Consider the following 15,891-nt stretch of genomic DNA (forward strand, 5'->3'; position numbering starts at 1 on the left):
ACCCTGGCTGATCTCTACAGACCTCTCTGTACTGGCTGGTTTTGTGTCAACTTGACACAAGCTGGAGTTATCACAGAGAAAGGAGCTTCAGTTGAGGAAAGGCCTCCATGAGATCCAGCTGTAAGGCATTTTCTCAATTAGTGATTAAGGGGGAAAGGCCCCTGGTGGGTGGGACCATCTCTGGGCTGGTAGACTTGGGTTCTATAAGAGAGCAGGCTGAGCAAGCCAGGGGAAGCAAGCCAGTAATGAACATCCCTCCATGGCCTCTGCATCAGCTCCTGCTTCCTGACCTGCTTGAGTTTCAGTCCTGACTTCCTTAAGTGATGAACAGCAATGTGGAAATATAAGCTGAATAAACCCTTTCCTCCCCAACTTGTTTCTTGGTCATGATGTTTGTGCAGGGATAGAAACCCTGACTAAGACACTCTCTCTACCTTACATATCCCTGTCTGACCTTACTGTGATCACAGAAGGCCCTTTATGGAGGGAAAGTTGAAGACCCACAGAGGTGCACTAGTCATGCCCAAAGCCACATCACTGCTTGCAGAAGATCCAGGAAGGACAGACAGGTCTCTACCTGGACCAACAGGAGTTAGATGAGCCCCAGCCTAGAGAGCATTAGGGTCGCTTTTTATGGCACATGAAATCTCTAGGTGGGTTCCCTTGCCATTCTCAATGTTTCTTTCCCATATGGCCCTTCCAGAAAGGGTTGTTGATGCTCCTCACATCATTTGGAGGTTTCTCACCTCTACATGTCTTCCAACTCCCCCATTATCAAAGGAAGGTTTTCCCCCAAAGATTGCCAGAAAGGATGCTTTGCAAACAGATTTGAGCTTCCTCGCTGCCCTGGGAATGTGCTCAGCCCGGGATGTGGAGGTCCCTGCAGCGTGGGCTCTTTGGTTTTCTGAGATGGTTGCTACCTTCATTACTGTCTGCACAGGGCATTTTGACAAGGTTAGACTCCAGCACACAGCTTTGTGGATCTTTTCTACTCAGGTTCTTTCAGAGACTTATTACATGTCAGCTCAGGGCCATGAAGCTGGGACTGTTGGACAAAGAGGCACGTGGGTAGTTTAACTTTTCTGTATTCAAACAAGAACACAAAAGTCCCCAGGGAAGCAGCTGGGGCTGAACCCGTGCCAGACACTAATTGTCTCCCTGGCAGTGGCAAGCAGCCCCATGCAGATAAAACCAGGCCCAGAGCCTTCAGGGACACAGACCCCCTTAAAAACATCGATATGGAATCTCCCTCCAGGAAAACACACATATATGGGAACTTTGAAATGTAATTTCTGAATACTAAGAACTCCCTGTACTTTGCATAACAAGCCCCAACTTAGAGTTCTATTGCTGTGAAGAGACACTGTGACCAGGCCAACTCTTATAAGGACAACATTTAACTGGGGCTGGCTTACATTTTCAGAGGTCCAGACCATTATCATCATGGCAGGAAGCATGGCAACATCCAGGCAGGCATGGAGTTGAAAGAACCAAGAGTTCTACATCTCAGTCAGAAGGAGACTTTGTCACAATGGCCAGACTTGAGCATGTATAAAAGACCTTACAGTCCCACCTCCTCAGTGACACACTTCCTCTAACAAGGCTTCTCCAATAAGGCCACACCTCCTAATAGTGCCACTTCCCATGGGTCAAGCATATTCAAACCACCACAAGCCCTTAAAGGCTATTGCTTGTAAACAAATTCAAGAGCGTGGAAGGAAAGTAGGGCTTTGGGGTTTGGCTCAGTTGGTAAGTGCTTGGCTGTGAAAGCCAGAGGATATATGCTTGGATCCTGAGAATCCACAGAAAAAGCCGAGCATCAGAGCTATGCTAGCTAAATTCATGTCAACTGGACACAAGCTAGAGTCAAGAGAAACTCAATTAATAAAATTCTTTATACCCTCAGTGAGGTGTAGTTACCAGGCCTCATCAAAAAGCCCTCTCTTCACAGCAAATGCAGACCATCACAGAAAACCACACTTGGACAGTGCAGGGATCATGGATTGTTAGAAGCTCAGCCCCAGTGGATCCATCTATTTCACAGCTCCTGCATCTATGGCTCAGGAATACCAGGAAAGGGAGTGGAGCTGATATACTAGAAAGCAGGAAAGGGAGACTGGAGCTGATATACTAGAAAACAATCTGCTGTGAAAGTCTTCCTAGGAATGGCTGCATTAGCAAGAGCAGAACAAACACAATATCAATGGACATGTTAGTGCAGAAGCAGGAAATTTTCACAAATTCCCACCTCTAGACAAAGAACTATAGGCAGCCAATGGTGACAGAGAAGACAAACAGCCTCTCCCAGAGATGAGATCCCTTAGGTTGTCCAATGCAGAGTGTTCATGATTGAAACCATATACATGCCACTAGCAAAAACAAACTCAGCAGGACATGTGTGTGCATGTATTTGCACACACATATATACATGTGTGCACATCTATAACATATAATAAAAGAAAAGAGGCTATCAACTTAAGAGTGGGGGCCTGGGAGGAGATCAAAGGAGAATAGCAGGGAGGAGCTAGAGGAAAAAAGGGAAGAGGTAATTGATGTTATGCTATCTCAACTAAAATATGTTTTTAAAAGTCAAAGTTGGAAGAAGGTGAGTAAGTAGGGGTGTATCTTGGAGGATGAGGAGTAGGGGGTGAGTATGACCCAAGTACAATGTATACGTGTATAAAATTCCTAACGAGTTAATTAAAATATTATACCAAAAACAAATTAAAGAAAGAGAAATCTGAAGAGAAGAGAAATAGAAAATGTCTCCTCCAGACTGGCCCATGGGCAAGCCTATAGGCATTTCCTGTATTGATGATTGGTGTGGGAGGGCATAGACCACTGTGCTTGGCACCACCCCTGGGCAGGTGTTCCTGAGGTACATATGAAAGCCGACTGAGCAAGCCAAGGAAGAGCAAACCAATAAGCACCATTCCCTCAAGGTATTGACCAGTCCCTGCATTGAGTTCCCTCAGTGATGGACAGGGTTGGGATGGGTGAGCCAAATAAACCCTTTCCTCTTCAAATTGATTTTGGTTATAATGTTTATCCCAGCAACAGAAAAGTAACCAAAGCAACAGTATAGCCTCTAATCCTGGAACTGTTGAAGCAGAGACAAGAGGATTCCTTGAAGCTTAGTAGCAAACTCAGTTTCATTGCATTGATGAGCTACAGAGGTCAGTGAGAGACCCGTCTCCCAAAAAAAAAAAAAAGTGTAGAGTGATTGAGTAAGACACCTGGTGTTGATCTCCAACTTACACATGCACACACGTACACACGCACACACGCACACACGCACACACACACACAGACAGACAGAGACACAGACACACAGACACACGGACACGGACATGGACACAGACACAGACACACAGACACACGGACACGGACATGGACATGGACACAGACACAGACACAGTGAGAAACAGAGAAACAGGGAGACAGATACAGTGAGAGAGGGTTAAAACTCTCCCCTTGCAACTGACCCAGCATCAACTGCCTGCTCTTGGAGCCCATTCCTGCCTCCTGCAAAGATTTTGACAGCAGCCTGAACCTCAGCATCTCCCACCCCACCTACCCTCTCTTCCTCCCTAAAGGAAAGCTCCCCTAGCCTCATCATGCCTGGCTCCAATACTCAGCCTGAACATCTGAACTCCAGATGATGGCCCTTTGCTGCAGGAGCATCCTTCTGTTCTTTGCATTTATAGATATCACAGGCGTGATGTATCTATTATACCTCAACAGAGCTATTTTCAATGTATTTATCATATTGGCAGAGCTGGGGCTGTTGGAGAATAGGAGAGTGGGATGTAGGATAGAGTGGGAAGAAGGAAGTAGCTTTAGATAACCCTGGAACCTTGCTACCACCTCAGTGCCTTTGCATGAGATGCTTGCTCTTCTTGACCCACTCCTCCCTTGTAGAGACTGTGGCTGACTCTTTCACTCCCTGCATTGTCCTTGGTGCAGCCTCTCAGAATCGCTCCCTGCAGCCGACTGTGCTGAAATGGCCCTCTCTTCCCTTGGCCACATTTTCACCATTCCTCATGGCACATGCTAGATAGGATCTTTTTGCTTACTGTCTGTTTCCTCTATACTAGATCCACTAGAAAACTCAGACTCTGGGATGCAGGGGCTTATGTGTAGCATGGATGTATGTAACAATGTGTCCCAAATACTTGGTAAATGAATGAAAGAATAAGTCAGCCATACAGTCCTTCCTCTTCCCACATCTAGGGAGTTCTCCTCCGATGACTCCAAGGGACAGGCTTTTTCTTCCCAGTGATGCCTGCAATAAATAACTACTCTTGTGGAAGTCAGATAGAAGCATTTGCTGGCCACACCTCCCTCTGTATAACTATAGCCCCTAAACCAAGGTAAAATTATCAGATCTAAATCCCTTGTGTGAGCTTCTCTCCAAAACACCTCCACTCAGCTATGACTCAACATCCTGACTTCAGCTCCAATTAAAGCCCAAAGCAAGCAAAGGTAAGTCCAGTTCTCAGTACCCTGCTACAGGCTGAAAACGTAGCTGTGGCCAGTTTCCTGTCTGGCTCACATACTATGTAATTACCATTTTAAATGGCAACTTTAACTATATTGAGGCATAGCGACAGCTGAAAACTCAAGGGCAGTGTTTGCTTCTTTTAACATATTGTTATGATGGAGGGGAGATATGCAACAGCAGCAGCAGAATTCTACTTTGGATGGAGCCAAATAGGCTGTGATATTCCCTACCAGGAGCAATGGTTGTTGATCTGTGAGTGGCAGGACCTGTGGGACATTCAGAGCTCTGTTCTTTTAAGATGCCTCATAAGCACTGTGAGCTCCAAGTACAATCTACATTCTAAGGACCCATGCTTGCCTTCCATTTAAGTACATCCCTGTTCTGACTTCATGTCTATTACGGTGAACACATATCTTGGGGAAAAAAGCAATTTAGAGAAGTGGTTTATTTGCGTTTCAGTTCCAGTTTATACTTTATTATTGAGTAGAAGGCAAGGCAAGGATTCAAGTAGCTAAGCACATCACAGCTCAGTCAGGAGCAGAGAAAAAATAAGTGCATGCTTGCCTGCGGCTTGTTGGTTTGCTGTCACGTAGCTTTCACTACTCTTATGTAGTTTGGGAATCCCTGTTTAGGGAATAATGCCACCCACAGTGGAGTGGGCCTTCCTACATCAATTATCAAGACAATTCTCACAGATATGCCCCAGGCCAACCTGATAGAGACAACCCTTCATTGAAATGCTAAGTGATTCTAGGCTGTGGCAAGTTGACAGTTAAAACAACCATCATAGTCCTCCTGAGTATCTGGGCTCAAGTGATAACTACATAGGATGTGTTTTTCTGTGTTAGGTAAAGGGCTTCTGCATAGGAGTTTTTGGTTTAATCAATTAAATGTAGACTAACAGTTCCCTCATCTTTAGTCTTTGGGGAACACATATGTTTCAGGTGAGACATTTCTCATCAGTGGCTTACAAAGACTCCTAGCCCACCATGCAGCGGGACCTTACTGTGGAGATTACCTCCCACACAGTCCCATCTGTTGGCCTTTTGCCTGGATAGGAAGGTGTCCTGGGACTCTGAAGCCCAGGAACCACACAGCTCTGAAGTGGAGTAGTGTCCCAAGGGAAGGGTATCCTGAGACAAAGGAGCCCAGGGACCACATACATAGCTCTAAGAGGAAGCCTCCCCAGCAGAGAGAGGTGTTGCAGCTCCAGGGAAAGAGTATCCCCTGCTGAGCTGAGGAACTCAGGAGCCACAGCTCAGCTCCTTCTCTTTGCTTCCGACTTCCTGTCTTCTCTCAATGAGTCATACCACACAGCAAATCTCATGAAATAGATTTATTGAAGGGTTCAGGGTGTGGAGGGAGGAATCCAGGAGTTGCTGCCTATACTCCCAGGAGGGAGCAGACAGCAAGGAATTGGACAAAGGGCAGTGCTTGTATAGGGGTTCTTGCAGGGGTTGGGGGAGTTGGGGTGGTGGTGGAGCTTTCTAGGGTGAAGTTTTCCGGGGTGAGGACTGGTGGGATTTTAAGTCGTGAACTTGGGGAAACTCGGAGATTGGTGGGATTTCCTGCCCCAACATTGGTGGGCTTTCATGCTCAGAGAATGGTAAGTTTCTGCGGAAAATTCAGGGCGTGGTGGCTTTTGTTCAGATTTTTTTACTTAAAATTAGCATAATCTGGGGAGGGTCCTGATGAGGGGCTGGAGATGACCTTTGTGACAGTTACAGAGGCTGGAAACCACCAGTTATGACAGAGAGGTATGGAGGAGGGGCCTGGGGCTGGTACTCCTCAGGCTGGGGGCGGCCACTTTCCTGCCCTGAGAGTTTACAAAGTTTACAAAGTATACAAAAGTTTACAAAGTTTACAAAAGGAGTCCTCCAGGGCAGGGGAAGCCTTTCCTGCCACTTGAGTGGGGCGAATATCCAACATCATTTATCTCCCAGTTAAACCCCACCATGAGCTGAACCAAACATTGTGGAGCAAGTCTCTAATCTCAGCAATTGGCAGGCTGAGGCAGGGAAACTGAATTCAAGGTCCAGACTAGACTACACAGAGACTTTGTTTCAAACAGACAAACAAACAAACAAAAAGCTTCCTGCCTGAATTTTGGAAGGCAAAGGCATTCATTCAACCCACAATGAGAGGTTTCATGGTTTAATAGAGATGGGTCAGGTAGCATGGAGAGTATCACAAGAACTTAAAACTTGGTCCTAAGCAGCCTGAATTCCACTCACTAATGATGATTCCCTAAGGAGGTCAAGAAGAGCCAGCTGGCTCTATTGCTTGGAAAGAAACCCGAGGAAGGTACCTGGCCACCCAGAGGAACAGGGAACTGGGTGCTTTCTCTCTGGCTTTGTTGTTGTTGCTGCTTTGGGGTTTTGCTCCTTTTAATTACTAAGCCAAGTGAATAAAAAGAGAAGAACCTGGAATTCTGACATTGCTGAGATTCTGGGACCCTGCACAGCTCAGCTCCAGGGGTGGCCTCTAAGCACACTGTCATTGTCTCCATCTCTTCCACTGCTCTGGTGCCTTCTACAAAACACAGGGGACTCTGCCCAGGAGAGGAGCCAAGCCTGCAGGAGCAGGTCTTGTTCCAGGGTTCCCTAATTTGGGTCTTTTCCAGGAGGAATCCAGTGCTTTGTGCAATTGAGCCTTTAATAATTATTCAAAGTTGATGGCGATTTTTGTGCATTCGCCAAGGTCATTGAACCCTTGGGATCCCTCGGCTTTAAGCGATCACTCATTTACAGCTAGGCGTAGTCGGAGCATGAAGATGCTGTTTTCTCTCTGCCTGTTCTGGTTTGCTGAAGTATTTCTGTTAATAATTTTTAAGTAATGTATTCTTAAGGAACTGGATTTATGGGGGGATCAAAACAGAGTCATTCGTGTCAGCACTAAGGAAAAATAAACACAGAGGCAGATCCTGGATCTTCCGCATGGCTGCCTGGGAGTAACAACTGCACAGACTCTGCCAGGAGCCCAGTCCTGTTCATTGATCAGCACAGCCTCACACACAGGCCCCTCCACTGGGGCCTTTGCGTAACAACTGTCTGAGGCCCCTCAGGCTGACGTCACCTTGTTATTAAGGCTTGCAGCCAAGGACTGTGGTCTCAGGACAGCTTACATGAGCCTCCTTGGTTCAGCCTCCGAGTGTCTATTTGCCCATAGTGGAGCTGCCATGTGCCTTGCCATTGCAGAACTGAAGTGTCTCATCACAGATCTTCTCCTGACAGAAAGTCAGCATCACAGCACGTTAGGCCAGTGGTTCTCAACCGGTGAGTTGCAGCCCCTTGGGTTGAATGACCCTTTCATGGGGGTTGCCTAAGACCATCAGAAAACAGATATTTACATTATGATGCATAACAGTGGCAAAATTACACTGATGAAGTAGCAATGAAAACAATTGTATGGTTGGAGGTCACCACAGCACGAGGAACTGTATTAAAGGGTATTAAGCAGCACTAAGAAGGATGAGGACCTATGTTTTAGAACACCACTGTGCGTCTCTCTTTGGCAGATTCTGATGTCCTGATTTTAAGATGTGCACACAAGGTTTCATACGTGTGCTTTGTCCCCCATGCAAGCTCAGGATGACACACACCCAAAGCTGTACCCTGACTGAGCCATGCTCTGAGGAAGAGGCAGTCTGCCGATCTGTGGAAACTTTACTGAGTCAATTTACTGAGTCTTTACTTCACGGGGCCCACACCACCAAATCCCAGCAGCTGCTTGCCAGAGTGGGAGGCTGTGTTGACTGACTGTGTCTGGTAGACACCCCATCCCCTAAGAGTTTAGTAGCCCTATTTCCATTCTGCAGATGGGAAAATCAAGGGTTAGAGTGCTTAAATAAGGCATTCAGAACTGCTTGACTGGTTTAAAAATATAAAAAAGCCAGGATGAAGGTTCCTCCTAGTCTGAATACAAAGCCAAGCACTGAATACCACACATTTCCAAGATTCCCTTCAGATCCCAACCCCTGTGCTGTTCAGATACCTCACAGAGAGTGGCCTGGTATGTGTATGGAACCTAGGTATATCTTCTTATTTTGAAATCTTCCCAAGATTGTCCCTAATGCCCAGTGCAATGTGAATGCTGTGTGCAGCTCTTTAGACTTTTTTGCTATCTTGGCCTGGAGTTGGTTGGCTTTACAAACGCAGGGAACACAGCTATGGAGGGCTGATCACATGGACCTAGTTTGCTCTTTCAGCTACTTGGAACCGGCCGAGCAGACCATTAGGGACAGAGCAGAGCCTCTGTATTGAGCTCACACTTTTCACTGGATCATCAGAGGGCTCTCAAGGCTGCAAAGCTGATTCTCACAGTCCCCTGGACACTGACTGGGGTACTCACTGGAGTACAGCGACCCCTCCACTCAGTGGGGCATTGGCCTCTCCTTTGAAGGTCCTTATGAAACCTGAGAAAGAAATTAGAGAACCCCCCATCCCCCAACATTGAACCTAGGGCTGCCTGACCACCTGTCTCGTGACTTTCCTGGAGAGACATAAACATGGCTATACATCTCCCATAGAACACGGGACACAGACCGGAACAATGATTCCAACAAGTCTATCTGGTGAAGCAATGGATGGCTGGGATTCCTTACAAGCGCATGAGTGACTTTGGAAGCTGCACCACTGAAAAGTCTGTTCTCGCCCACCCAGGGTGAGTGATGACTCACAAAACTGTGTCTTTGGAGTTCCATGTGCAGGTTGCAGGCAGCTCCACCAAGGAGTCTTTTCTCACCCAGCGGTTGCTTACTGCCTATAGAATGCTGGGAAGGGTCTTCATGGGTCTGTAGCCTTCATGTGAATTCCATGTACCTCTCCTTTCCCCTCCAGTGATTTGGCAGGAAGTGGCTACACAACACCCTCACAATTCTAATTTTTGAATGCGTTCTGAGCTCTTGGGCCTCCTTGGTAATTTACCATGGAAAAAGACAAAGCAAAACAAAATGGCTGACCTGCAGGAATGATATCCTTCCTCCATGGCTTGTTCTGTGGCCCGAGGGTGGGGCTGAGGAGATATTTCCACCCCCACTCTCATCACACCTTTGGGAGTCTCTCTTTCAGTCCTCAGCAATCACCAAACACCATGTAAGGGACTCCAGGTACATACCTTCCCTGGCATCAAAGAACCGAGCATAGATGCCCTCTATCCAGGGCTCAGACTCTGGTGTGATTCCGATTCAGCAGGGCTGTGACACAGGCTAGGCAATTGTTGATTGACAGCTTAGCTGAGCTTTAAAGCCAGCGTGTTTGACCAGGTGAAAAGTTACTCACTCTAGGCTCCCAAGGCACTTCCTTAAGTCTACCCAAGGGAAGCCCTGCGCTAGGACACCTACCGCCGCCATCTGTATGGTTGTGGTTCTACGTGCTTCTCCCTCTATTTTGGTGAGAGAGGAAGAATCAAAGAACAGGTTTTGGAGCACTCAGATGGAGAACAATAGTGTGTCAAAGGGAGCAGTGTTATGTGGAAGTGTTGTAGGCGTGTCTCTTTGGGGGAGGTTATGTTTAGGGAACTTTATGAAAATGATGAGCCTTTTTTCATTAATGGATAAGAAACTCCTCAGATAGGTAATCTTCACCTTAGCTTAGACATGATGTGAAACACACACAATCAGAACTTGGTGTGATGTCTCATTGTGTACCAATTTATGCACCCGAGAGCCAAATTAATTTCAAAATACATTTAAAAATAAAATGAGAAACTGATACATGGTCATCATAGCTTAAGAGGTTTTGACAGAATGGAGAAAGAACAGAGACTTTCTGAGGCTGCTGTGTCGGTATTAGAGCTTTGTTTCTTTGTTATCGACAGTCTCATACAGTGTGATCACACACACACCCTTCCCCGCCCACTTCCTCTCCCTCTTTCGCTTCCCAGCCAGGCCTCGCGGTACCTACAGGAAGTTGGAGGACCCAATCTTAGGCAGATATCCATTGCCTCTTCGTGCTCATGGTTGGAATGTTCGTGTCATATCCAGATGGCAGAATTTCATGGCATTCCCCCCTCTCTTGCTCTTGTATTCCTTCTGCTCCTCTTCCTGACATTGCCTAGGCCTTGAGGGAGAGTGACATAGAAATCCAGTTAGGACTGGGCACTTAGAATCACTATTCTCAACCAGATGAGTCTGCATTTGCCAACATCTTCTATGAAAAGCCGCCTCTGAACCAGCCCGAGAACTGCACTTATCTATGAGTAAAGACATATATATTTAGATGGTATTTTCCATCTAGGGAAACCATGGTAGCAGGTCCCTTCTTGAGCCCATGACCTCTCCAGCCTAGGCCTTCTGACCCAGTTTACTAAACTGTGGTGGTTTGAATGAGGACAGCCCTCATAGGCTAATTTACTTGATAGAACTGTTTGGGAAGGATTAGGAGGTGTGGCCTTGCTGGAGGAGGTGTGTCGGTGTGTCTGAGGTTTCAAGGTCCTATTCCTAGTTAGTTCTCCCCACCTCACCTCATGCTTGGGGTTCAAACCTCAACTCTTAGTTACTACTCCAGTACTATGCCTGCTTGCCTACTACCATAATGGTCATGGACTCACCCTTGGAAAGGGTGCACAAGACTCCAACTAAGCACTTTCTTTTACAGGTTGCTTGGGTTATGGTACCCCTCCACAGCCATAGAAAGGTAACTGGGACAAGAACTAATGGCAAGTTTGCACAGAGCATGCAGCCCTGGTGACGCTTCATGTTTGTGGAGCAGATAGCCGTGATCAACCCAGCACTCCTACCTCAGATCCCTGAGGTTGCCCTTCCTTCCTGGCCAGACTTTCCACCTGGGACCTCAGGAGAAAGTGCTCCAACTAGAACCTTATCCATACAAAGTTCTCTTCGTTCCCCACCCACGTCTGCTTTAGAACCCTTGTTCTTATGGACGTGGGAAGTATCTTATCCAGACACAGCCACAAAGGTCAATAGTCACCGTAGTTCTTCCCAGGTACTGAGGGAGGCCCCCTTTGGCTCTGGTCCTGCAGGCCCATCCCTGCTGCTGTGGGTCTGGTCTGGAGCACCCAGATTAGAAGATGGGGTCTCAGTGGGGCCCAGTGGAGCCACTCGGAAAACTCCAGCATTTCTCAGGCAGGAAGAACAGCCAGAGTATGGATAAAGTCTTGCCACATAACACTTTTATACCCAACACCAGACCCTAACTTCCTGATAGGAATCACTTAGATTAGTGACTACCTGTCGTGTGCTGCTCTCTGAAGATGACCTGACCATCTTGTTACATCCTAAGAGAGGTTTAAAGCTTCATCTTATTTTGGACTTATTAAATTAAACACTTATAGAAAGCCCCTCTGGGGTCATTTGAATAAGAATAGCCCCATAGGCCCATAGGGAGTGGCACAGTTAGGCGTTGTGGCCTTGTGGGACTGGGTGTGTTACAGAAGGTGGCCTTTGGAACTCAAGCCAGGCCCAGTGTCACTCCCTCTTCCTGCTGCCTGCTGATCCAGATGTAGGACTCTCAGCTCCTCTCTTGCACCAGTCTGCCTGCACACCATGCTTTCTACCATGATGATAATGAACTAAACCTCTGAATTGTGAGCCAGCACCAATTAAAGACTTTCTTTTATAAGGGTTGCCTTGGTCATGGTGTCTATTCACGGCAATGAAATTCTTAGACACCATCTTTTTAAAAAATAACATTAAATACTGTGGTTAAGAGTTACAAGTCTGTTGTTGTTGCGATGGACACCTACTTCCTTTGAAATCACAGAACCTCATGAAAAATGTTATTTTTCAGCTTTGGAACACCATGAGGGCTCTGCCCTTTCAACTTACTTGACTTTTTTTTTTCTTTAAAGAAGATAATCCTCTAAATTCCTACATCTGGCTAATTCTTTCATCTCAATGTTACTTAGATACAAACTTGCACAAAGCTAGCTCTAAACCCCACTTCTTCATGAACGCTGTGCATTTATGATGGTAATACAAATTTTCTTTCTGACCTTAAAATGGATGCAATTCAGGCCAGTATCTGTTGGATATGACAGATGGCATTATTTTCCCAAAACGAAATTGCTAGTTCTGACTTTAGAGAGCATGTTGGCGGCTGTTCGTTTCTTGACATTGACCCAAATACATTTCCTCGTGAACTTGATGGACTGTTGTCTGCGTTGCTGTTTTTACCAGTGTCATTATTTGCCCCTTTTTTGTTGCTGTTTTTTTACGAATTTCCCAAGTTATTTTTAACTGCCAATCCATTATGATGACAGGCGAACCATATTTAAAATGTGTTCCAAATGCAATAACGAAAAATAAAAGTATGCCATTTAGCGAGAATGTATCTTGGACCTATCTCCTGCTACATTTACTGCTAACCGACTCCTGCAATTGGTTATATGTGATGTCTGTGAGGTTGGGAGCCAGCAGAAGCTTCCTTCAGAGAGGGAGGTCTAGGCTGACAGCTGAGCCACTTGGTCCTCTTGTCCCCCAGCCCTGAGGCACTGGAAGTTCCTCTATGCTGGGTTCCTTAGAAGTTGTATCATCTGAACAAATAATTATTTCATTTGACCTTGAGTTAACATGAGATAGGCCTCTGTTTTCAGGAAAGTGAATAAAAATGTTGAGTCTTCTCGATTCTTTGAAATTAATCTTTAATCACTGAGTGGCCCAGCAAGAACTTCTAGCCTGCAATGGCATTTTATAAATGACCACAGCTAAAGAGACATCTCATCATGGCTGGTTAAACAATTCACTTTGAGCCAAGGACAAAGGGTCCTGCCATGGTGACAGGTGACATCAGACTATTTTTCCAGGTCACAGGGCACTGACAAAGTGTGAGGCATTGATATAAGCCCGGAAACACAGCCAAGTGCTTTCCCAGGTAATCCAAGTGTGTGTGTGCTAACTGTGAAAAATGATCATCCAAACAGGAAAAAATGCAAAATATTCATGGAGGATTTGCATGGATGGATATAGAATCACCAAAAAATTTACTTGTTAAGCTAATTAACACGCCCTTCCTCATCCTGAGTTGGCCTCAGGGGACACTCTGCCTGCCTTCACATAGTGGTCTCCTCTGTGTCCACAGTCCTCCCTTCCCACAGCATTACCTGTTACCCTGGGCTAGGACACATCTTTCTCTATTATGACTACATCTTAACTTGAGGGCATCTGCAAAGATCCTATTTCTAAATAAGGCCACTATCTTAGTCTGTTGGTGCCATTAGAACAAAACCACCCTGAGACTGGATAGTTCATAAAATTCAAAGACTTATTTCCTAAAGGTCTGGGACCCAGGAAATCTAAAGCCAAGGAGCCGGCAGGACCAGTGTACACAAGGACCTCTCGAAACTGCCACTCTGTAGCTGATGGCATAGCAGAAAGTATGGAGAGGGTGGGGGGCGAATACCCTCTGTGGGATGACAGCTAAGCACACAGACCCTGCAGCCCACAGCCCTGGCTTTGGTGCTTCCTAACCCCTCAAGATGTGAGTCCTGTTGCCGCAAACCCTGCCATGCAATAGACTACACCTTCTTTAAATGTTTTGTTTCTGTGTGAGTGTGCATCTCCTTGGTACACTCCAAGGATAGGGTGCTCTTGGAGGCCAGAAAAGGGAATCAGGTCCCCTGGCACTGGAGTTACAACAGGTGGTTGATCTAGGAATGGAGCTCGGGTCCTCTGAAAGAGCAGCATGTGGCCCTAACTATTGCGCCATCTCTCTAGCCCCAGACAACACCAACAAGAACATGAGCCAAAATAGACAGCTCATCCCACACCTAGCTTCTGATCAAATATTTTTCACAGCAACAAGAAAGCTATCAAAATGAGATAGCGTGGTGGCCAAGTGCTCAGGACTTTGCAGCCCACGGACCTGGCTTTGATGGCGACTTCACTACTGAACACAAACCTGCTTTTCTTTAAGAGTCTGCTTTCTCATATATATACTAGAAATAACACCCCCCTCCCCCATCCATGTTCTCCATGCCTGCATGCAGACATTGGTGAATTTTCAGACCCTAACTGATCAAGCACTTCACTTCAGGAGTAGGGTAGTGCTTAGCCCTCAGTTCCAAGCAAGAACCCACATCTGCAGTCTGAGGGTCCACCACATCCCTGAGATCCTTCATCACATACAGTCACTAGCAAGCTGGTGTGATAACTTTCAGTGTCCTTCTTGATCTTCCAGGAGCCACAGGATGCAGGAACATCTGTAGCCCCTACTCCAGATTGGAAGCGAATGTCCTATTGACTGAGTCCTGCCTGTTTGAGGGCTCCCAAGCTACACAAACTCATTCTCAAAGCACATGTGTAGTCACAACCTAGGTGGGGAGGGCAGGGAGAACACAGCCCAGAGATGTGGCCTTGGTTGACAAGAAAATGAGGTGACAAAGGGACAGATGTCAAACCCTTTGAATAATCCACACACACACCTCCCATGCTGATGTTCATGCTTAAAGGCTGTCTAGAGGCACGGGCAGGGGGTCCCAGACAGAGGCGCTCATCCTCTGACCAATAGTCTCTCTTTACAAGTTAACCATTCATCTAATCGTGCCCCATAGTCACCTGCAATACAATTGCATTTCTTTTAAATATTGCCTTTACTAATGAAGGAGCCAGCTTGTGCCATTGTCTCTGTGGAGCTAGTGTGTACCGTACACTGGTTTAAACGAGTACACTAATGCTCAGCAAGCTCTGACCCCTGGGCTGTCTCAGTCATGAACCTGCAGCTGGCCTGTTTCCATGGAGACTCAGTGCTTCCCAGCAGCAACCCTCAGTGACACCGCAGAGGTGGCTAGAGATGCCCCAGTGAGTGCACACCAATGCCACCATCTCCTTTTATCTCCCAGCTCTGTGTGATGAATCAGATAACAGTGACTTAAATATATCTTCTCACCATCGTGCCTCCGAACACCATGGGGATGTTCCCATTCTCATACCTGTAAACAGCTGGGCTACGGTCTGATGACCTAATGGCTTTGACATTTGTCACTTGCCTTTTAACTTCCCTTTCTTGTACAACATGCAGAAAACACAGCCTTTGCCAAGACAGCACCGCAACACACCCAAAGGGACTTGGTGACACTTACCTGCTTCAGGTTGCATGGCTGGCCATCCTCCATTCTTCCCTGTTAGCAGCAGAACTAAGAAAGGACACTACAGAGGGATCTGTGATGCTAAGGATGTGATGCAGGAGTGAAGACAATACCAGCGAGCGAGTCCTTTCTCAAAAAGGAAGGGAGTGACATACAGCTGGCTGTGGGGAGAAGCCTGGCCTCACCCTGCGTGCTGAGATTTGGTGTCTACACTATGACAAAGTCTCAGGGTACCCAAAGGTCACTTGCCTTTTCCTGGTGTGCTCTCAAGCCTTCACAGGACATGAAAGACAATCAGCTATGACAGGAAAAGCTTTAAGCCCTATGCTAGCAACTGGCTTTTT

At 46.5% G+C, this 15,891-nt stretch overlaps 1 long non-coding RNA gene across 2 annotated transcripts in view; it reads right to left on the minus strand.

Moving 5' to 3' along the window:
• LOC115029733 (uncharacterized) overlaps positions 1–15,650 on the minus strand; it is a 32,506-nt gene extending 16,856 nt beyond the window's left edge. The window contains exons 1-3 of one of the 2 annotated variants that reach the window (XR_015048478.1): positions 15,542–15,650; positions 10,408–10,563; positions 7,651–7,825 (exon numbers count right to left, since the gene is read on the minus strand). This is a non-coding gene — a long non-coding RNA (uncharacterized LOC115029733). Of the gene's footprint in view, positions 1–7,650; positions 7,826–10,407; positions 10,564–15,541 lie in introns of those variants that run through there. The other variant, XR_003835297.2, reaches the window with a different exon arrangement.
• Between the last annotated feature and the right edge of the window lie 241 nt (positions 15,651–15,891).

This window comes from Mus caroli, unplaced genomic scaffold (genome assembly GCF_978045245.1).
Source record: "Mus caroli unplaced genomic scaffold, Mus_caroli_1 scaffold_1, whole genome shotgun sequence".
Taxonomy (NCBI): Eukaryota; Metazoa; Chordata; class Mammalia; order Rodentia; family Muridae; genus Mus; species Mus caroli.